This window comes from Camelus ferus, chromosome 27 (assembly GCF_009834535.1).
Source record: "Camelus ferus isolate YT-003-E chromosome 27, BCGSAC_Cfer_1.0, whole genome shotgun sequence".
NCBI classification, from domain to species: Eukaryota; Metazoa; Chordata; class Mammalia; order Artiodactyla; family Camelidae; genus Camelus; species Camelus ferus.
In genome coordinates this window covers 26,384,553-26,403,441 of record NC_045722.1, presented here as the reverse complement: position 1 = coordinate 26,403,441, position 18,889 = coordinate 26,384,553, and the positions used below count along the sequence as shown (strand labels likewise).

Genomic DNA, 18,889 nt, shown 5'->3' with positions numbered 1-18,889 from the left:
GATTACTTCAAGGAGCTTCCTTCAGCTTCACTGAATAGCTGATCATTCATAAGTGGACTTCTGCGCTCCGCTTTCGGAAGGATGAGTAGCACTTCTATGCTCACAGTCTGTTGTTAAATTATGTATCCAGCAGTCTGCAGCCTGAGCCGTGTTCTCCAGACTTCCACGAAAATGGAAATAATGATTATAAATGGGAGCCAACTACTCTAACATCTGCCGGTACAACCAAGTCACGTTAGCTTCAAAAGGCTGTTAGCATTTTGGAAAACACCCCGATACAAGTCTACAAACCACGTATATAGTGTTCAAGTTTCATAAGAGGGCTATTCATTTCAGACTGAGCTTTGCCAACTCAGGTGAACAGTAAAGTAGCATCTTTCTTCAGCTTAATTGGATTCAGCAAGTGCTCTGTCTCCGAAGGCTGCACCACCTTTCGTGATGCTGGACAAAGGCTGTGTGAAGTCGGTCAGCTGAGGACCTGCGTTTTGCAAGAGCCTTTTCTGGTTGTTTCACGGTACTTATTAGATTGTACGCTTCCACAGCTTTTAATCTCATTAAATAAAAAGGACGTACAGATGTAAAGCCTTAACAACTTGACGTGGGAAGGGCCAAGTGAGTATTGAGTGCAATTGGATAATAAAGGCTTTAAGAGATAAGAGTTTGGAAAACACACACACACACACACACAATCTGGGGAAAATAAACTGTTTTAAGCAAATGCTCATTTAAGCAGCATCACGCTAAGGTAAAAGGAGCATTTAGGAGAGTGGCTCTGACAGTGGTACCCAGGAAAGAGACCGGCCACAGGAGGTTCAAGGTTTATAATCCAAAGCCTCGCGATTAAGCCCTGACAAACGATCTTCAGCAAAGATGCCAAGACCATTCAGTGGGGAAAAGTCTTTTCAACAAATGGTGTTGGGTAAACTGGATATCTGTGAGCAAAATAAGTGAAGCTGACCCCTTACTTTACACAATATACAACATTTAACTCAAAATGGATCTGAGACCTAAAGGTGAGATTTGAAACTACAAAATCTTAGAAGAATACGCTAAGAGAAAAATTTCATGACATTGGATTTGGCAATGATTTCTTGCATATGACACCAAAACCACAAGCAACCAAAGAAAAACAAATAAATAAATTGGACTACATCAAAATTAAAAACTTCTGTGCATCAAAAGACACAACCAACATAGTGGAAAGGCAACCCTCAGAATGGGAGAAAGCATCTGCAAATCACATATGTGGCAAGTGGTATCTGGATATATCCAGCAAATAAAAGGGACTCCCACAACTCAGCAACAAAGAAGCAGAACAACCTGACTTTAAAATGGGTGAAGGACTTAGACATTTCACCAAAGAGACATACAACTGCCCAATAAGCACATGAAAAAATAATTAACATTATTAGTCATTAGGCAAATGCAAATCAGAATACAATGAAATGCCACTTCATATCCATTATGATGGCTACCATCAAAAAAAAAATTCCCAGAAAATAACAAGTGTCGGCAAAGATACAGGAAACTGAAACCCTGCTGCACTGCTGGTGGGAGGGTCAAATGATGTGGGCACTGTGGAAAGCAGTATGGAAGTTCCTCAAAAACTTAAGCACAGAATGACCATATGACCGAGAGATTCCATTTCTGAGCATGTACCCAAAAGAATTAAAAGCAGGGACTCAATCATGTATTTGTCCATCCACATTCACAGCAGCGCTATTCACAACAGCCAAAAAGTGGAAGCAGCCCACAGAGGGATAAACGGTAAACCACGGGCAGTTCATACACAGGGACTCTTACTCTGCCGTTAGAAGCAAGGGGATTCTGACTGTTTCACATTTGTTTATGTGATGGTCGGTCAGGTGCAGCTGCAAGAGGAGAGGCTCAGGAAAGCAAAGTCTATTCACCCCCAGGTCCTAGAGACAGGAGGTACGGCATGCTTTGCAGGACTGCACGGGAAGGACACCAGGGTGGCCAGGAGGCAGAAGACAGGGCCAGAGAGGAGGCACCCAGGCCGTGATCTGAATCGGGGTTTCTGAGGGAGGGGCAGGGCAGGCAGGGTAAACAGGCAGGGCTGGCTGTTTTGGCTCGTCTGAATCACTCCCGTGGGCTTTGGGATACAGGGGTGGTCTCCAGTGGCCAGGCACCTGGCCCTGGGGTGATTAAGACAGAGGGGTACTGGCTCCTGGGGTGCACGGGCCATACAGAGGAGGAGTGGCCCTGGACTGGTTACTTCCCCCCAGGCTGGGCCCCCGGCCACCTCTAAGCATTGTTTACCCCTGGGGGGAGCAGTCTCTCCCCAGCCAGGAAAGGTTTTTAAATGTCAAAACATCATAATATACAGAAAATTTTAAATATAAATATAAACATATATACAGTAAGATGTTCATACGATAAACTGACACATGGATGAACCCTGAGCACATTAGGCTGTCACTGGGTGGGAGGCAGGAATGGGGACTTAGTGTTTAAAGGATACAGGGTTTCTGTTCTGCAAGATGAAGAGAGCTCCGGAGACGGATGGGGGTAATGGCCGCACCACAGTGTGAACGCCCTTAATGCCACTGAACTGCACACTTCAAAGTGCCAAGACGGCAAGTTTTATGTTATGTGTATTTAACCAGAATTTTTTTTTTTAATTAAACTCCGGGTAGTCGGGAGAAGGGTGAAGAATTACTCAGAAGTGAAAAAAAAAAAAAAAAAGTCAGGAACAGGGAGAGAGGGATGGGAGTTTTCTGAGTAAAAGAGGGGAAATTCTGTTGAAAAAGAGCATGGAATAGGGTGGATGGAACTGAGTCCCCACGTCTAGTTCAGAAATGGATTCACTCCCAATCCTTCATTTCAGTTCTACTTTACCTATGTGCATGGCACTCCTCTCTAAAAATTCAGAGTTAGTATGTCTGAGAAGAATCACAAAGTTGTAAGCTGTGCAGTGTGCCTGAACCGTGCCGATGCATGGGGACACCCGGCTACGTGTCACCCTCCGTTGCCCCTTCAAAGGCCGGAGCAGCCAAAGACTGCACTCCCCACCTGCCCCTGGCGCAGAAGCAATGCAGACGCCTGCCTGTTGGCTTTTCTCCGCCCACCCTGGGCTCCCTCTTCCTAGAACAATCAGTCATGAGCTGAGGGCACAACCCAGACACACAGACAGGAAACGGCACAGGTCACAGTGGCCCTGTCAGGGGAGATGCAGAACTGGACCAGGCTGGCTGTTGACTTTTCTTCTCCAAAATGCTACTTAGAGCCTGGAAGCGAACAGACTCTTTGTCTTGTTTATTGGGGACACAAAAGAAATTGTGTCATGGTAAAAAGTAAATAAATTATATTTTAATGGAAAAATAAAATCTTGATGTCAATCTCTTTGGGGCTAGACACCCAAAACCGCATGTAATACAGTCCCACATACCTATTAAACACACTTCATCAGCACCTCTTGCGGGAAAAAAATCAACTTTTATTTCCAAACTGCCTGACAAGTTACCTGCTAAGGGGCCCCATTTGAGGGTCACAAGTGGGTACTTCCCAGAACATGTCTAAAATGCCAACTCTGAATAAATACAACAGATAATAAACAACACATTTCTGTGTCACCGCCACCAGTTCACTGCTGCCCAGTGGTACTGCAGTCCTAAGAAACACCTTTCATTTTTCTGCCTGACCAAGCTGGGTGGTTACTCTTCCGGCCCTGGGCTCCGAGAGGTAGGCACAGATGTCATTCATTCAACAGGTCAAGGATGTCACAGCCCTCAGAACGCAGTCAGCTCCAAGTTTCTCCCGGAGCAGGGACAGTGCAGACAGGATGACCTGATTCCACATCTCCTCCTAATTTTTCCACAGTGAAATGGAGCGTTGTATGGAGCTGGTTTCTCGCAACCCCCAGAAGTTTCTTTGTAAAGCCACTGAATTTACTATGATATATTTTACTTTACAAAACTGGGAGAGGTAAGAAAAACAGAAAACAGAAAGCCGCCAGCTTAGTTCAGCCCCATGCGAATGTGATTCACGGGGTCCTGGTCGGCCCGAGTCCATTCTCTGGGGAAGGCCAGAGAGGCAGGAACCCATTTCCCGAGGAACGAGGCTACAGGAGTGCACAAAACACCCAGCGCGCTGAGGCGCGAGGACCAGCACTAACGTCATGTGGGTCTTCTCCAGTCATTTGGGTAATACTTCTTACTAAAGACAGTCTCATACAAGTTTGGAATAAGTGTCTGGGGTCTTTTAGGAAAATGTACATGAAGAAACTAAGAATAAAATACTACATTTGCAGTAACATGGAAGGACCTGGAGATGGTCATTCTAAGTGAAGTAAGCCAGAAAGAGAAAGAAAAATACCATATGAGATCACTCACATGCGGAATCTAAAAAAAAAAACAAAGAGGACACTAATGAACTCACCTACAAACCAGAAACAGACTCACAGACACGGTAAACAATCATGGTTATAGGGGGAAAGGGGGTGAGAAGGGATAAATTTAGGAGATTTGAAGATACTAACTACTATATATAAAATAGATAAACAAATTTCTTACATATAGCACAGGGAACTATATTTAATATCTTGTAATAACTTTTAACGAAAAAAACATGAAAATACATGTACATACTTGCATATGCATGACTGGGACATTATACTGTAGACCAGAAATGGACACGTTGTAACTATACTTCAATAAAAAATTAATTTAAAAAAATTTTTTAAAAACTAAGAAAATACATATATATAGTCCTTCTCTTCATCTCCATATTGTTAGGTCAAGCGCCCCCCTGAACACTCCAGTGAGCAGCGCTGGCCCCTGGAGAGGAGGGCTCACATGCGCGGGTCACCTTCGCCCCTCCCCCGCGCACCCGCCACAGCTCCTGGACACAGTAAATACCTGCGAACTAGTGCGTGACCCTGGTTCCTGAAAATTATGGGTTTTAAGTTATTATATTTACTTGGACTTTACATGTTAAATGTCCACATGAGATTAAACACCGCAGCAGGAAGAGTATCTTTTTAAGGTCCCCTGGAACCTGACAGTGACCAAGGGCTGACTCAAGCCGTCAAACGGGCAGAGAGCTGATAACAGACTGTCCAAGACAAGGATACTCCCAAAAATAGGCACCTGTTACAACAGAGATTAGATTAGCTCCCTGACAGCCGCACTGAGAGAACAGGTGGGGCCACTTTTATTCACTCATAAACAAGCAGGAAACAGAGGATGAGCGCAGCGCAGGCTGGAGGAGATGGAACCAGGGCTGGGAGTGCTGACAGGGATGGGACTGTGGAGTGGGGTGACTGCAGCTGCCGCAGAGGCCACCCTTATGAGCTGCCCCCAGACCAGCAGCAGCAGGGGATGAGGAACGGAGGCCCCAGAGAGCACTGAGCAAATGTGCTCCATGGGTGACAGCCGAGGGGGCCATGCTGCCTGGTCACCTGGCCGCAAAGAGTGGCCCTGCCCACCCCAGCTCTGCAATCTTGAAACGTCTCTTAACCTCTCTGTGTCTTGGTCCCCCTGTGTCTACCATGAGCTGACAACAGAACCTAATTCATGATGGGGTGCTGAGGGGGTGCTGTGAAATAAACAGTAGACACTCAGTACATTGTTTTGCTATGATCACGGGGACCCTCGGAACCAGACACAGAAAAGAATGCCAAAATCTCACATCTGCTGTCTGCTAAATAATATTTATGCCTAACCCTAATCCTGGTCACTTAAGGTTGTATTTTTTTCATGAGAAGTTTCAATGTACTGATAGAAAGATTTAAATATCAACAAGTGAGTGGGGGAAAAGAGAAATAAACAATACTAACTCTCTTGCCCATGGTGGTTAAATAGATTATAGTTAAATACTGGCTCTTTCAATAGCTGGGAACCTCCCTTGCAACCTTCCCGGCCTTTGAGGAAAGGGAGTGGGGGTTCCTGTGCTGTTGGCCCCTCCAGCTTACTGCCCCCTTCCTTTCCCTGAACCAAGAGTCCCCCTGGGCAAGATGGCGCACGAGGCAGACCAGCCCCCCAACCCCATCACCAACCCCCCTGCAAGTACTTCCTTCCGCTGTCAGCAGCCGGCAAACGGCACTCTGGTAAGCGCTCTGCACTGACTCAGTACGCAGCACCACTTTCAAGCCCACTTACAGACTGGAAGTCAGAACGTGATTGAGGAGGTGACTTACCCAGGAGTCTGCAGCCTCACAGAAGCAAAGCCCCAGAGTCCCACCCTCACCCTCCCAGAGGCTTCACTGTGGTAAAAAGCGTAGCAGGGTTCTGGGGAACAGTGGGTTCAAAGGGAGCTTACCATCATCATCATCATCATCATCGCAAATAATCTTTCCAGGTGCTTCTTAACACGCAAATACTCTGTCTCTGAGGCTTTTAGTAAGTTCATCTATGTGATCTGGAAGGAGGTGTGTTTCCAAATGCTCTTCTCCAGCTTGGACAATATTAGGTTACCAGTGCCTGGATGAAGGCACTGGGGTAAGAGGTACTACACAGAATGGGCAAACTTAGTTAATATTACAGTTTTGCCGAGGCCTTAGGTCCATGCAGAAACGTCTCGGTGCTGGAACACTGAGACGAGGCAGTCACTGCTCTGGGTCCTGTTTCAGGTCTGGTGGGTTCCCATGCAGACAGCTCTGACTCCTGGTTACAGGGTTCATAGCTAACCCCACCCCCAGGAAGCCCAGAACTGTGGAATCAACCCTGAGGTTCTCTCCTCTCCTCAACTTCAAGGCTCGCTGTGTGATTTCAAGTGGGCCAAAAAGAGTTCACAAAGATCAAGATAAAACCGCCTGTATGTTCACATGTGACTGAAGCACTGTGCTGTACCCCAGAAATTGACACAACATTGTAAACTGACTATATTTCAATAAAAAAAAATTTTTAAAAAGTTCTGGAAATAGCATGATGGTTGCACGACATTATGAATGTACTTAATGCCACTGAACTATATACTTAAGATGGTTGAAATGGTAAATTTTATGTATATTTTACCCCAATTAAAAAAATTTCAACTGAAAAAAAAAAGGTAAAACTGCCGTTACCTCAGACCTGGGTCAGATTTGATAAGTAATGTGGTAAAGATGGTAAACAGCGAGAGCCCACATCTGCGTGCACTCACATAAAATGTATTACTAAAGTAGAAAGTCTGAGAATTCACATTCTCAGAAGAACCTCAAATCCTTCAGAGCTCCAAGAAGGAGGTGCTCCAAAAAGCTCACCTCTACATTTCCACCTCGTATCAGAGTCTGGTGGTAAGAACACAAACGAAATGAGAAAACCACCTGCAAAAGTCTTATAATCTTACAAATTTGACTCTGAAGTGGCCATGTGACCTTGTAAAAGCAATTTAAATTTTCTGGGACTCATTTTCTCCAGTGCAAGCTGAGAATCTGAAGTAAGTTTTCCTTCCAACCATAAACGTTATTAGCTATAACAGGAAAGATAACTTTTAACAATTCCCTTGACAACAGCAATGTCTCCTTTCTACCGTCTGACTGGGAATACCAAACAGCACTCACCAACTGTTTTCACTCGGGAACACATGTGGAAAGCCAACCGCAGCCCACCGGTAAGCAGTGAAAAGACTGCAGACGGTGTGGGCAGTCCAGATGCTGACGGAGCTCACTGGACTTCAAACGCCTAACAGAGTGACATCAGCAAGACCGTGGAAGACAGCGCCCCAACTCCTCCTCCCCACAGAAAACCCACCTTGACAACAATATGCGGACCAACCGCCTTTGCGAGAAACTCAGAAGGCAGCAAAGAAGAGCCCAGGAGGAAAATCCACGGCACACGCTCCCCAGGGCCCCGACACTGAGGGAAGACGCCCAGCTCCCCACTCCCCCCCAGGGAAGGGAAGAGAAACGTGGAACATACATCCGATGGCCTGATTTTGGGAGGGCTGCCCAAGGGACTGGTTTCTGTCTTGCCTGATTTTAAGCCCTTCCAGGAAGGAGACGCCAGGCTGGGGGACACTGAGAACAAAAGCAATCAGTTTGGCCAATAAGCAGTCTGTAGTACCTCAGAGAGACACTAGGGAGCGCTCCAGCACCAGAAAGGGCTCAGGACTGGGGACCAGGGAGAGCTCCCAGAGACAAATCTGCAGACCCCTTCGGGTAGATTACACGCCAAAGCCTGGGAGGATGCACTCCCCCAGACAAGGTTTGCAAGACCGCCAGCCTCTCTAGTCAGAAGACTGGTGAAAGTCTTTCCTGTACAAAACCAGATCGTGAAGACTGGGGGAAGTGGCTGATTTTTCTCAAATGCCTAAATACCACAGGAGATGACAAGGCATACAAAGAAAGAGAAACACAGTTCAGTCGAAGGAGAACATTAATCTCTGGGAAATGAAAACAGAAATATGCATTACCAAAGAATTCAAAATGACCATTATAAGGACGCTCCATAAATGAAAACGGAACACAGATGGACAACTAAATGGAATCAGGAAAACATGAAAAAGAGAGAAATCATAAAGAAGAGCCAGACAGAAACTTTAGAGCTGAAGAATGTAATAACTAAACTGAAATACTCACCACAGGGGATCAGCAGCAGTCTGGCGTAGAAGACAGAACCAGTGAACTCAAAGACAGGATGTTCGAAATTACCAAGACAGAAGAGCAAGAAGAAAAAATTACAAAGAAAAGTGAGGAGGGCCTAAGGGGCTTCTGGAACACCACCAAGCAGAGCAACACATGCACAGGGGCGTTCTAAGAGGAGAAGAAAGAGAGAAAGCAGAGAGCCTGTTAGAAGCAATAATGGCCCCAAACATCCCAACTTGGGGAAGAGAAATGGAGATACAAACTCAGGAAGCTCAAAAAACTCCGAGTAGGATAAACCTAAAGAGGCCTACCCAGAGACGCAGTATCATAAAGCTGCAGAAAATCACAGGCAAGCTGAGAGAAGTGACCCAGCATGTGTAAGGAAGCTCCTGCTAGATCATCATTAAAGCTCTCAGCAGACATTTTGAAGGCTAAACGATAAAGAAGTGATACATTCACAGTGCAGAAAGGAAAGAAAAACTGCCAACGAGAATACTTTAGGCAGCAAAACTGCCCTTGGAAGTCCAGGAGAAATTACAATTTTCTCAGCTAAACAAAAGCTGAGGGGGTTCATGACCACTAGACCTGTCCTACAAGAAATGCTACAGTGACGCCTTCACACTGAAGTGAGCAACAATAAACAGCAACACAAAACCACACAGAAACATAAAACTCTCTGGTGAAAAAGTACATGGACAAATTAGACCACCGCAGTATACTAATGTAAGTGCATAAATCACTTTTAATTATGATACAAGATAAGTCACTATTAACTGTGTCACACGGGGCAAAGAAGGTCATTATGTAATGCTAAAAAGGCCAACTCACCTGGAAGACGTAGCAATTATAAATACATATGCTCCTGACAGCAGAATTCCCCAGTACACGTAGCAAACACTGACGGAACTGAAGGGGGAACCAGACAGCAACACACCGACCGCAGATTTCCACCCCCCGCTTTCAGTTACAGATCCAACAATGGGACAGAAGACCAGTCAGGAAGCAGAGGGCCTGAAACCCCTACAGACCACCTGCACTGACAGTCATACACAACACCCTCCAACACCACAACCGCGGAATTCACTCGTTCTTGTCAAATGCCATAGAGCTTTCTTCAAGATAAGCTGCATGTTTTACCATTTAAAAAAAAAGTCCTGGGGGGAGGGTATAGCTCAAGGGGTAGAGCACAAGCTTCGCACGCATGAGGTCCTCGGTGAAATCTCCAGTACCTCCTCTAAGTAATACTAAGTAAACCTAATTAACTCCCCACCAATAAAAAAATAAATAAACTTTAAATAAATAAATAAATCTAATTACCTCCCCCCAAAACAAGCAAATTTTTTAAAAAGTCATAACAAATCTACGAAGACTGGAATCACACCTACAAAGCATCCATCTGACCAGTGGAATGACACTAGAAGTCAGTACAAGGGAAACAGGAAAATCCACAAATACGTGGGAATTAACTCATTCCTAAACCAACGGATCAAGTCAGAAATCGCGAGGGAATTTTAAACACATGTGAACCCCAAGGAGCAAAAATGTCTTCTAAAAAAAATAAAAACTTAGCAGTCTCACACTTCTCCATTTTGAAACAACTACAAAGCAACAGTAACCAAAACAGTGTGGTACTAGCATAAAGACAGATACATAAAGCAATGGAACAGAACAAAGAACCCAGGAGTAAACCCTTGGGTGCATGGCCAAATAACTTTTCACAACAGTGCCAAGACTATGTCATTATCATTCCATTGGGAAAGGACAGTCTTCAACAAACAATGTTGGGAAAACTGGATAGCTACAAGCCAAAGAACAGAGCTAGACCCTGACCTAACTCCATGTAGAGAAATCAGCTCAAAGTGGATCAAAGCTCTTAACTGGAAGACAAGACTTTTAGACACCTAGTCTTGAAACCATGCAGGAAAAGTTTTGTGACATTGGATTTGGCAGTGATTTCTTGGATATGACATCAGAAGCTCAGGCAACAAAGGCAAAGATAGACAAATGGGATTACATTAAACGTAAAAACTTCTGCATATCACAACAGCCGGGAGGTGGGAGTTACCTCCATGTCCATCAACCTGTGCACATTAGATGTACCTTAGATCTTCTCTATCCCTCAGGAGTGAATAAAGAAAGTGTGATGTATACACACAATGGAGTATTACTCAGCCTTAGGAAAGGAAATCCTGTCATATGCTACAACATGGATGAATCTTAAAGATATCATGTTAAATGAAATAAGCCAGTTACCAAAGGACACATACTGTATGGTTTCACTACTATGAAGTATTTAAAGCTGTCAGAAGCCAGCTGTGAAATTCTCTGACCCTATTACAACTGATTAAACCTAAATAGTACAAACAAAAGATTTTTCACTGAATTATTTCACTTTTCTTTGTAAATCTACTTTCACAATTCAGTTTTCCAGTGTTACAGTGAACGGGTTTTGTTAATACTGACCTGTTACCTATCCTTGCCTTCCTACTTACCATTCTTTATTCATTCAACAAATCATCAGCCAGTGATTACCAAGCTGGACAGAGTTCCAGGAACTGAGGATAGACCACAAGCAAGACATAAAGCTCTTACATCCATAGAGTATAAATCACAGTGGGTTAAACAGATACAAAGCAAATAACCCAATCCATAAACCTGGTGTTTTGAGGGTGGTGAGTACTCTGAAGGGAATAAACCTGGGTACCAAGACAGAGTGACCATGGGGTAGGGCTGGGCACCTACCTTAGACACAGCGCCTCACTCCCCTGTCGCCATCACACCCTCTACAGTTCATATAGCTTGGCCTGTAACTGGTTCTGAATAAGCAATTACATTCCAATTACATCTAATGAGTTATAAATATAAAAATTTGGAGTCCCAGAAAGACAGTGAAAAGAAAAAAAAAATTCAAAGAGATTATATTCAAGAAATTTCCAAAACTGATGAAAGACATCAAATCACAGATCTAAGTAATTCACCAAACCCCAAGAATCATAAATATAAAGAAAACTATTCCTAAGATTGCCATTAGCAAACTGCTGAGCAGTCCTTAAAGAAATCTTAAAAGCAGCCAAATACAGGTAAATTATACCAAGAGGGAAAATGATGGCTAACACAGCATAAAAAAATAATAATAATAATACAAGACAGAAAGCAGTGGTCCAAGGTTTTTAAAGTACTGAAAAGAAACAAAATGTTAACCTGTAATTCTGCACCTCCCCCAAAAAAGTATTCCTTTGGAAAGAAAGGGGAAATAAACATGTCTTCAGACAAAGTCTGAGAGAATTTGTCTGCAGGAGACCTACACTATACAAATAATAAAGTCCTCATACGATTTAAAGAAATTACAGCAGCCTAGATCTGCAAGGAGGAATGAAGAGCATAGGAAAAGACTGGCTATGTGGTTACTAGACAGTATCTGACTTAATTCTGTCCAAATCTTTCACGGCCCCACTATGACAAAATGTCATACCAAGCAGAACATGGGGACAAATTACATGAAGGGCCTGTGAGACCCCTGTGGTGAAATAAGGGAAATGAGAAACACGTGTCTGAGAAGAGAATGACGTTGAAAGTAACACATCCTGTGCAAATCACACGTGGAGAGTTTACTGTGATTCGCAAAGAAAGCTCAGTGGACAAGTGGCCTTTTTGAAGTGAGGCTACACTAAGAGACACAGGTACCCCAGGCAGTGGGGACAGCGGGAGCAGCTGGAAGGTGGAAGTCACTAAAAACACACCGGGATCATTAGATAACAACTTGTAACTCGTATTCGGCGTGCATGAAAGAAAGAAGGAAAAATATGTCGGAAGGAAGGTTTACTATAAAATGTATTATAGAAGTTTGTTGCCAGAATAAAGGTTAACTTTCATGTTGAAGAGTTTTAACGAGGAAAGCCTCTGTATCACAGCGGACTTTATCCAGATGGTTCTGGCAACAGTGGAAGGCCCTAAGGGTGAGGCACATAACTGTCAGGCCAGCTGGGGTTCATTTTAAAAGCGTCTGTGTATGTGAAGATAAAGAATCTGACAGAGCCACACACCTCAAATACCCAGAAGTAAGCTGCAAACGTAGATCTAGGCCGTAAAGTCGTCCAGGCCAAAGTCATAGATTTTGGAAAATATGTATTAATACATGGGGATGGTGGTTGAAGCCACAAATACTGATGTTACTCTCAAATTAAAGGTGATTTTAAAAGAGAGAAAGAAGAGAATGAAACATAACTTAGTGATGGTCCAGGAAGGAATCTGGGTGGTGGGAGACAGCCAGAGGGGACAGTGAGAAAGGACAAGGCATTTCACTGAAGCAAAGGGGAACAGGTGTCAAGGTTGCACAGGATGCAGTGAAGAGAGAGGACATTTCTGAAAGGGCTAAGAGAGCTGGAGAACTAAAAAGAGCAGATGCTGTGGTCAGAATTTAAAATAAGAGTAAGGGGGGAGGGTACTAGCCCAGTGGTAGAGTGTGTGCCTAGCATGCATGAGGTCCTGGGTTCCATCCCCAGTACCACTCATTAAAATAAAAATACACAAATAAACCTAATTACCCCCCCCAAAATAAAGAAAAATAAAAATATGATAAGAGTAAGAATTTCAGTGTGTAGGCAGCTCTGAGTTATGTCCAAATCTGGGGACAGTGGTATGGGAAACAGAATGGAGATGAAGCTCTTTGAAACTGAGTAAGCCTTGGATCTACGACAACAAAGAGTTTGCGACATGGGTGGGTTGTTAAAAAGAGGGGAACGGAGATGAGAAAAGAGAGGAGGATGAAACAGGTCAAAGGTAATACGGAGGGAGGGAAGGTCACTGAGAGAGAAGGCTGAACACGGGGTGGAAACGATTCGAGAACACAGAGTTCCCCAAACCTAACTTAATCTCACTCTGCTGTTCCCCAAATCTAAGCTGGTGCTACCCTAGGCCTCCTTTTCATTTAGGAACGTCTGGGGAGGTAATTTTGGCCATAGTGAAGCTGTCTCTGTTTTTCTACGTAAAAGGATCAAGCAGCATTAGTATATTTCTAGAATATTTCACAATCTGCTTTTTCTGATTGCTAAAGGTAGAACCCTCTCTCTCCTTATGGCCCGGGCATTCCATAATGAAGACTCTTTCAGAACAAAGTGTTAACAGAGAGAGGACAAGGTTCCTGGGTAAGTGTGGAGGGGGTGGGGGTGTGGATCTAAGGATGAGACACATCAGTCTAGGTAGATAACAGCTCAAGCACCGTTAGCTTTTCAGGGTTAGGAGCCACTGGCTGGAGAACACAGGGCTCCCACCCTAGGAAGGCTTTCCTTTCCGTCTTTGGAGAAGGGGTCAGTTCTGCGCTGAAGCATGCACACGACCACTGGAGTATGCCCAGCCCTTCCTGGCTGCCCATTCTTTACATTGTTGGCACTATGTTTGCAACACGGGACCTCAAAAGGGTCTGCCTTGAGGATGAGAACTACCGTTGCCACAAGAACAACACTAGCTAGCATTTACCGAGCGTTTATAACAGCCCTGTGGTCTTGGCAGTGAGCTCGCTGAGTAACACCCGAGTCAACTGAACACACATCGGAAGCGTTAGAACACACGGCAAGATTCCCGTCTTCCTCAGATTTCTTCCTTATCTGACTAGAGCTTTATTTTTTGTTTTGTTTTCTTATTTTCCTATCTACCTATGTTGATGCGTGTGTATGTATGTATTTATTACTGGACCCTAATAACGCCTCAATCTACACGTATCGCCAGATGAAACACAAACGTGTTGGTAGGATCAGAACTTTCCAGTTTGCATAGCCAGCTTGGCGAGAGGAAATCAGGACAGATGTGAGAAGAAATGCAAACACACCCCGAGGGCCAACCGCCCCGCTCCAGCGCGGACGGAGGCTCCACACAGACCGCTGTCCACACCGAGCTGCCAGGACGGGACCGCCCCGCCACCCCGAGGCGGCCCCAGCAGCCCTGGGACCCCGAAGCAGCTGGCGGCACGCTGTGGACAAGCCCCTGGTAGACGGGACCAGGGCGGGGTCCCAGCAGAGCCTTGCTCGAGGCTGTTTCCCCATCCCTCCTTCCCCTCCCCTAGCTCCCAGTCCTCACCCTGCCCTCACTCTCTCCTCTGACAGCGTTCCCCACACCCGCAGGACCGCAGCTACTGTAAAAAGGGGAACAGGTTCTGAATTCTCCTCTGACCCAGCCTGTCGCCAGGACGGCTGAGAAAGCTCAGGGGAAGCCCCATCCCACCCCAAGCTTCCCCCCGAGCAGGGATGCGGAGGTCTCAGCACAAGAAGACCCCTGGAAGCGAGCGAGAGGCTGGTCTGCTGGGCCTCCATCCCATTAACGTTGTCCCCTTTCCTTTCCTTCTGGCTAAGAAAAATTCTGTCCCCTCTTCGCAAGGGGTTGGTACCAAGCGGTGAAGGGAGACTGCTTTTTTTTGCTTAAGCAAGCAATCTGAGAATTGAACACAACAGCTGGATTAAGTAGGTAGTTTTATTTACAGAAGCCACACATGCCTGTCAGCTTCTATCAGAGCAGAATCCAGGCCACTGAACCCCGATTCTGTTTTTGACTGTATCTTTGAGTGACAGACGTTTCCTCTCCCATTAGGAGTTTGGGACTAACAGATACACATTACTATATATAAAATATATAAACAACAAGGACGTACTGCATAGCACAGGGAATTATATTTAATTTCTTGTAATGAGCCATAATGGAAAAGAAAGTGAAAATATATATATATACATATATATGTGTACAACTGAATTGCTTTGCTGTACACCTGAAACTATCATTGTAAATCAACTATATTTCAATAAAAAATAAGAAAAATATCAGTTTCCTAACCCATCTATATTTGGAAGAACAATTGTTTATCAGTAATTTTGGAATTAAAATTAAGGGCATGTGCACATTCACCTGAGGCACAAATCAAACGTTCATAATGTGAGACTATTAAAGAGTTCGTCATTGGTTTTATCCATTGAGGTTCACTGTTAACCTTCTACAGTAACAGTATACACTAATGCTAATATTCAGTGACTATGTTCTAATATATTTGAGTACCTTAATATGTATATATTTTCAACACTGTTTCTAGATGTGAATGTTTTCTGTTACATTTTAAAACAATGTATCTAAAATAATTATTTGGCTGAATTATGTTTAAATGACTCACATCCTGGGAAAATTGTGGCTAATTTTAATTCACCACCAGTGTCATATGTAACAGTATCTATGATACGTTCAGTGACAGTTTGTATTATTCTCTAGAAAGGGAAGATGGACAGTGGATAAGATTTATTGAGGAAACTTCTTCCAAAATTTTGCATCTGGAAAATGTATGCCTACATAAAGCCCAGAGCGCTGCTCCCAGGAAGAGTCAGTAACTATTGAGGAGACCGAATAAAGCTATTCCCTTTCACCGTCTCTTGTACTAATGATGCTCAAGGCTCTGATCCAGAAGTAGAAGACTGGTAAGTTTCTGGAGACAGGCGCTCACCCCCAGGCCCTGCTGGGACAAGTGCGCAGAAGGACACATTTCTGCAAAGTCTGCATCCTCCAGACAAGTAGTTCTGATTCTACAAATTCAAGTTAGGGAAAAGTCGGCATCGTAGGCTGAAAATAGCCAAGAACTCTACCAGCAAGGGTACAGTCTGCTTAATCTAGGTTCGCCTTGTGACCTGAACTAACATATCATCATAGAAGTGATGCTGTGTGACGTCTACACATAACCTGATTCTGGTCCGATCCGAATTCCAACTGCTCCTCCGTAAGCAAGCCCAGACTAGCCACCTTGAGGAAAAGAGATGACGTGGAGAGACAGACCACACAGACAGAGGGGCCCAGGTATCGCGGCCAGTTCCATCATCCCATCTAAAGCCCAGGCAGGTCAATGAGGACACCAGGCACCAGCCAGCCCTGAGCCGTCCCCCCAGCTAAGCCCACCCCATCTGATTACTGCTCATACTGCCAAATCACACAGTAACATGTTCTAAGACATTAAAGCCTGGAGTGGTTTATTTCATAATAATGTCAAATGTGGATAAAAAGTCATGCACTGGTGGTGTTTATAGTAAAGAAAAATTTTCAACCAAGTAAATGTCCAACAAAAGAAAAATACAAAACAAATTACAGTTTTACAGTATTTCATGATACTCAGTTACCAACTACATAACGTTACGTGGAAAGGTGAAGACTACTAAACTTTCTAACTTCACTATACTTAAATTTTTAATACTATTCAGCCACAAAAAAAAAGACAACATAACACCATTTGCAGCAACACGGATGTCCCTAAAAAAAGTCACTCTAAGTGAAGTAAGTCAGAAAGAGAAAGAAAAATACCATATGAGATCACTAATATGTGGAATCCAAAAAATAAAATAATAAATAATAAAAATTCTAAAATTTAAAAAAAGAAAGAAAAGAAAAAGACAAATGAACATAAATACAAAACAGAAACAGACTCACAGACATAGAATACAAACTTGTGGTTGCCAAGTGGGGAGAGGGGTCGGAAGGGACAGACTGGGAGTTGGAAATTTGTAGTTAAATACTGACAGGTATATATAGAATAGATAAACAAGATTATACTGTATAGCACAGGGAAATATATACAAGATCTTGTGGTAGCTCATGGTGAAAAAGAATGCAACAATGAATACGTGTATGTTCGTGTATAACTGAAAAACTGTGCTCTACATTGGAAATTGACACAACATTGTAAACTGACTATAACTCAGTAAAATTTTAAGAATAAATAAATGAATAAAATTTTAATAGAAGCCTGAAAGAAGAATGCCAAAATATTCACGTGATAACTTCTGAGTAGGGAGGTGAGTTTTTTATTTTTTATACTATTTCACACATCCCAGTTTTACAAAACAATCTCTTTTTAACCTAAAAATGCAAATAATCAGCAAAGGGAAAATGCAAAGTTGCACCCAAAGCAGATTATTTCATTAAGGTTCTTAGCAATTTAAATGTAGAGGGAAAACGTTAAATCGTTTAAACAAATAACTGCCATGATCCTGTTGTGAAATTTTCTAAAGAAGTTTATGAAATCAGAACGAGCCACTGAGAAAGGAACTGTTATCCACGAAGACTGGCCTGCTGCCAGGGAGACACAGATGGGTTCAGACCCCACATAGACTCGGTCCTGGGATGACACTGAAAGCTCCCCCGGGGCCAATGAGCCCTGACAGCACTGTCATCAGGGAGCGAGTCCAGGCGACAGGCTTCAACAAACCGCCTTACAGCTATGGCTTGAGTGATGCAACGGCAGAGGGGTTCTCAATACTTGAATAAAGTAGTGATCATTTTTTTAAACTTGTCTGTTGTTGGAAGTTTAAGTTTACTGACAGGAACATTTCAAAAGTTCAAGCTTTTTCATTGTTGTACTTGACCCAGCTAAAAATGAGTGTTTTCCTATGTAATCGCTGTAAAAACATATGCGACCCCTGCACACACCAGCTACCCTACAACATCTGCCGTTCGCTAACAACACCCCAATACTCCCTAAAGAGTCCGCTCTGCCCTGACTAGAGTCTAAAACGCTGGGCGGCGGGCTTCTCCCTTCAAGAACAAGCCCCTTCGTCAACTCGCTCCTGAGCTAGGCAGTAGTCGGTTGACTCACCCAGATTCGGGGACTGACTCAGAGGAAACAGAGCCCGTCTCCCACTCTCCCCACAACCCACCATGGGCCAGTCTGGGAACAGAGTGCTGGGTATAAAGCCAGTGTGAGCGCAGTGACTCACCACGGCACACCTCTGCCTTGGGACAAACACAACTGAATAAGGAGCACGTATCCCAGGAAGGAAGTGGCTGAAAAGAAGCACCGCGCCGTCCCGCTGTGCCAGCCTAAGCAGCAGCTCCTCAGATAAAGCGGCCCTGAGAAGAAAGTCAAGGGTCACAAATGTTGGCCTGCGGAGAGGTCACAGGCTTGCGATACCAAACTCAGCTAGGAAGAGAAGACCCTCCTGTTTCCACTCAGGGTGGAGTCACAGGAACTGGTTTTACTCTTTTACTGAAAACAGTATAAACATCAGGCAAAATACAGCAAACACCCGTTTTCAAGGCCCTGGGCATCAGGCAATGAGGGACCATGGTCACTGAGACTGGAAACAAGCAAGGTTAGCCTTACAACTGCCCCACATGCTGCCTCGGATGAGTTGCCAGGCTGTGGCTCAGGACAAAGCACCCAGGCTGAGCTCCATGGATTCCCCAAGTAGAGGAGATGAATGGGGGTCCCAGGAGACCACCAGAGCAATCAGAGTGCCCAGAACACAACCAAGAAGAAGAAAGGGCCATGCAGACAGAATCACAGAGGACTGCAGAGGGACCCCACTGGCACCCAGCCCCGCACTAAACAGCACAGGTGTGCAAGGAACA

At 44.3% G+C, this 18,889-nt stretch overlaps 1 protein-coding gene across 2 annotated transcripts in view; it reads right to left on the bottom strand.

Moving 5' to 3' along the window:
* Window positions 1-18,889, bottom strand: part of GABRG3 (gamma-aminobutyric acid type A receptor subunit gamma3) — a 444,492-nt gene that overhangs the window by 395,654 nt on the left and 29,949 nt on the right. The gene's annotated exons all lie outside the window — the stretch shown is intronic.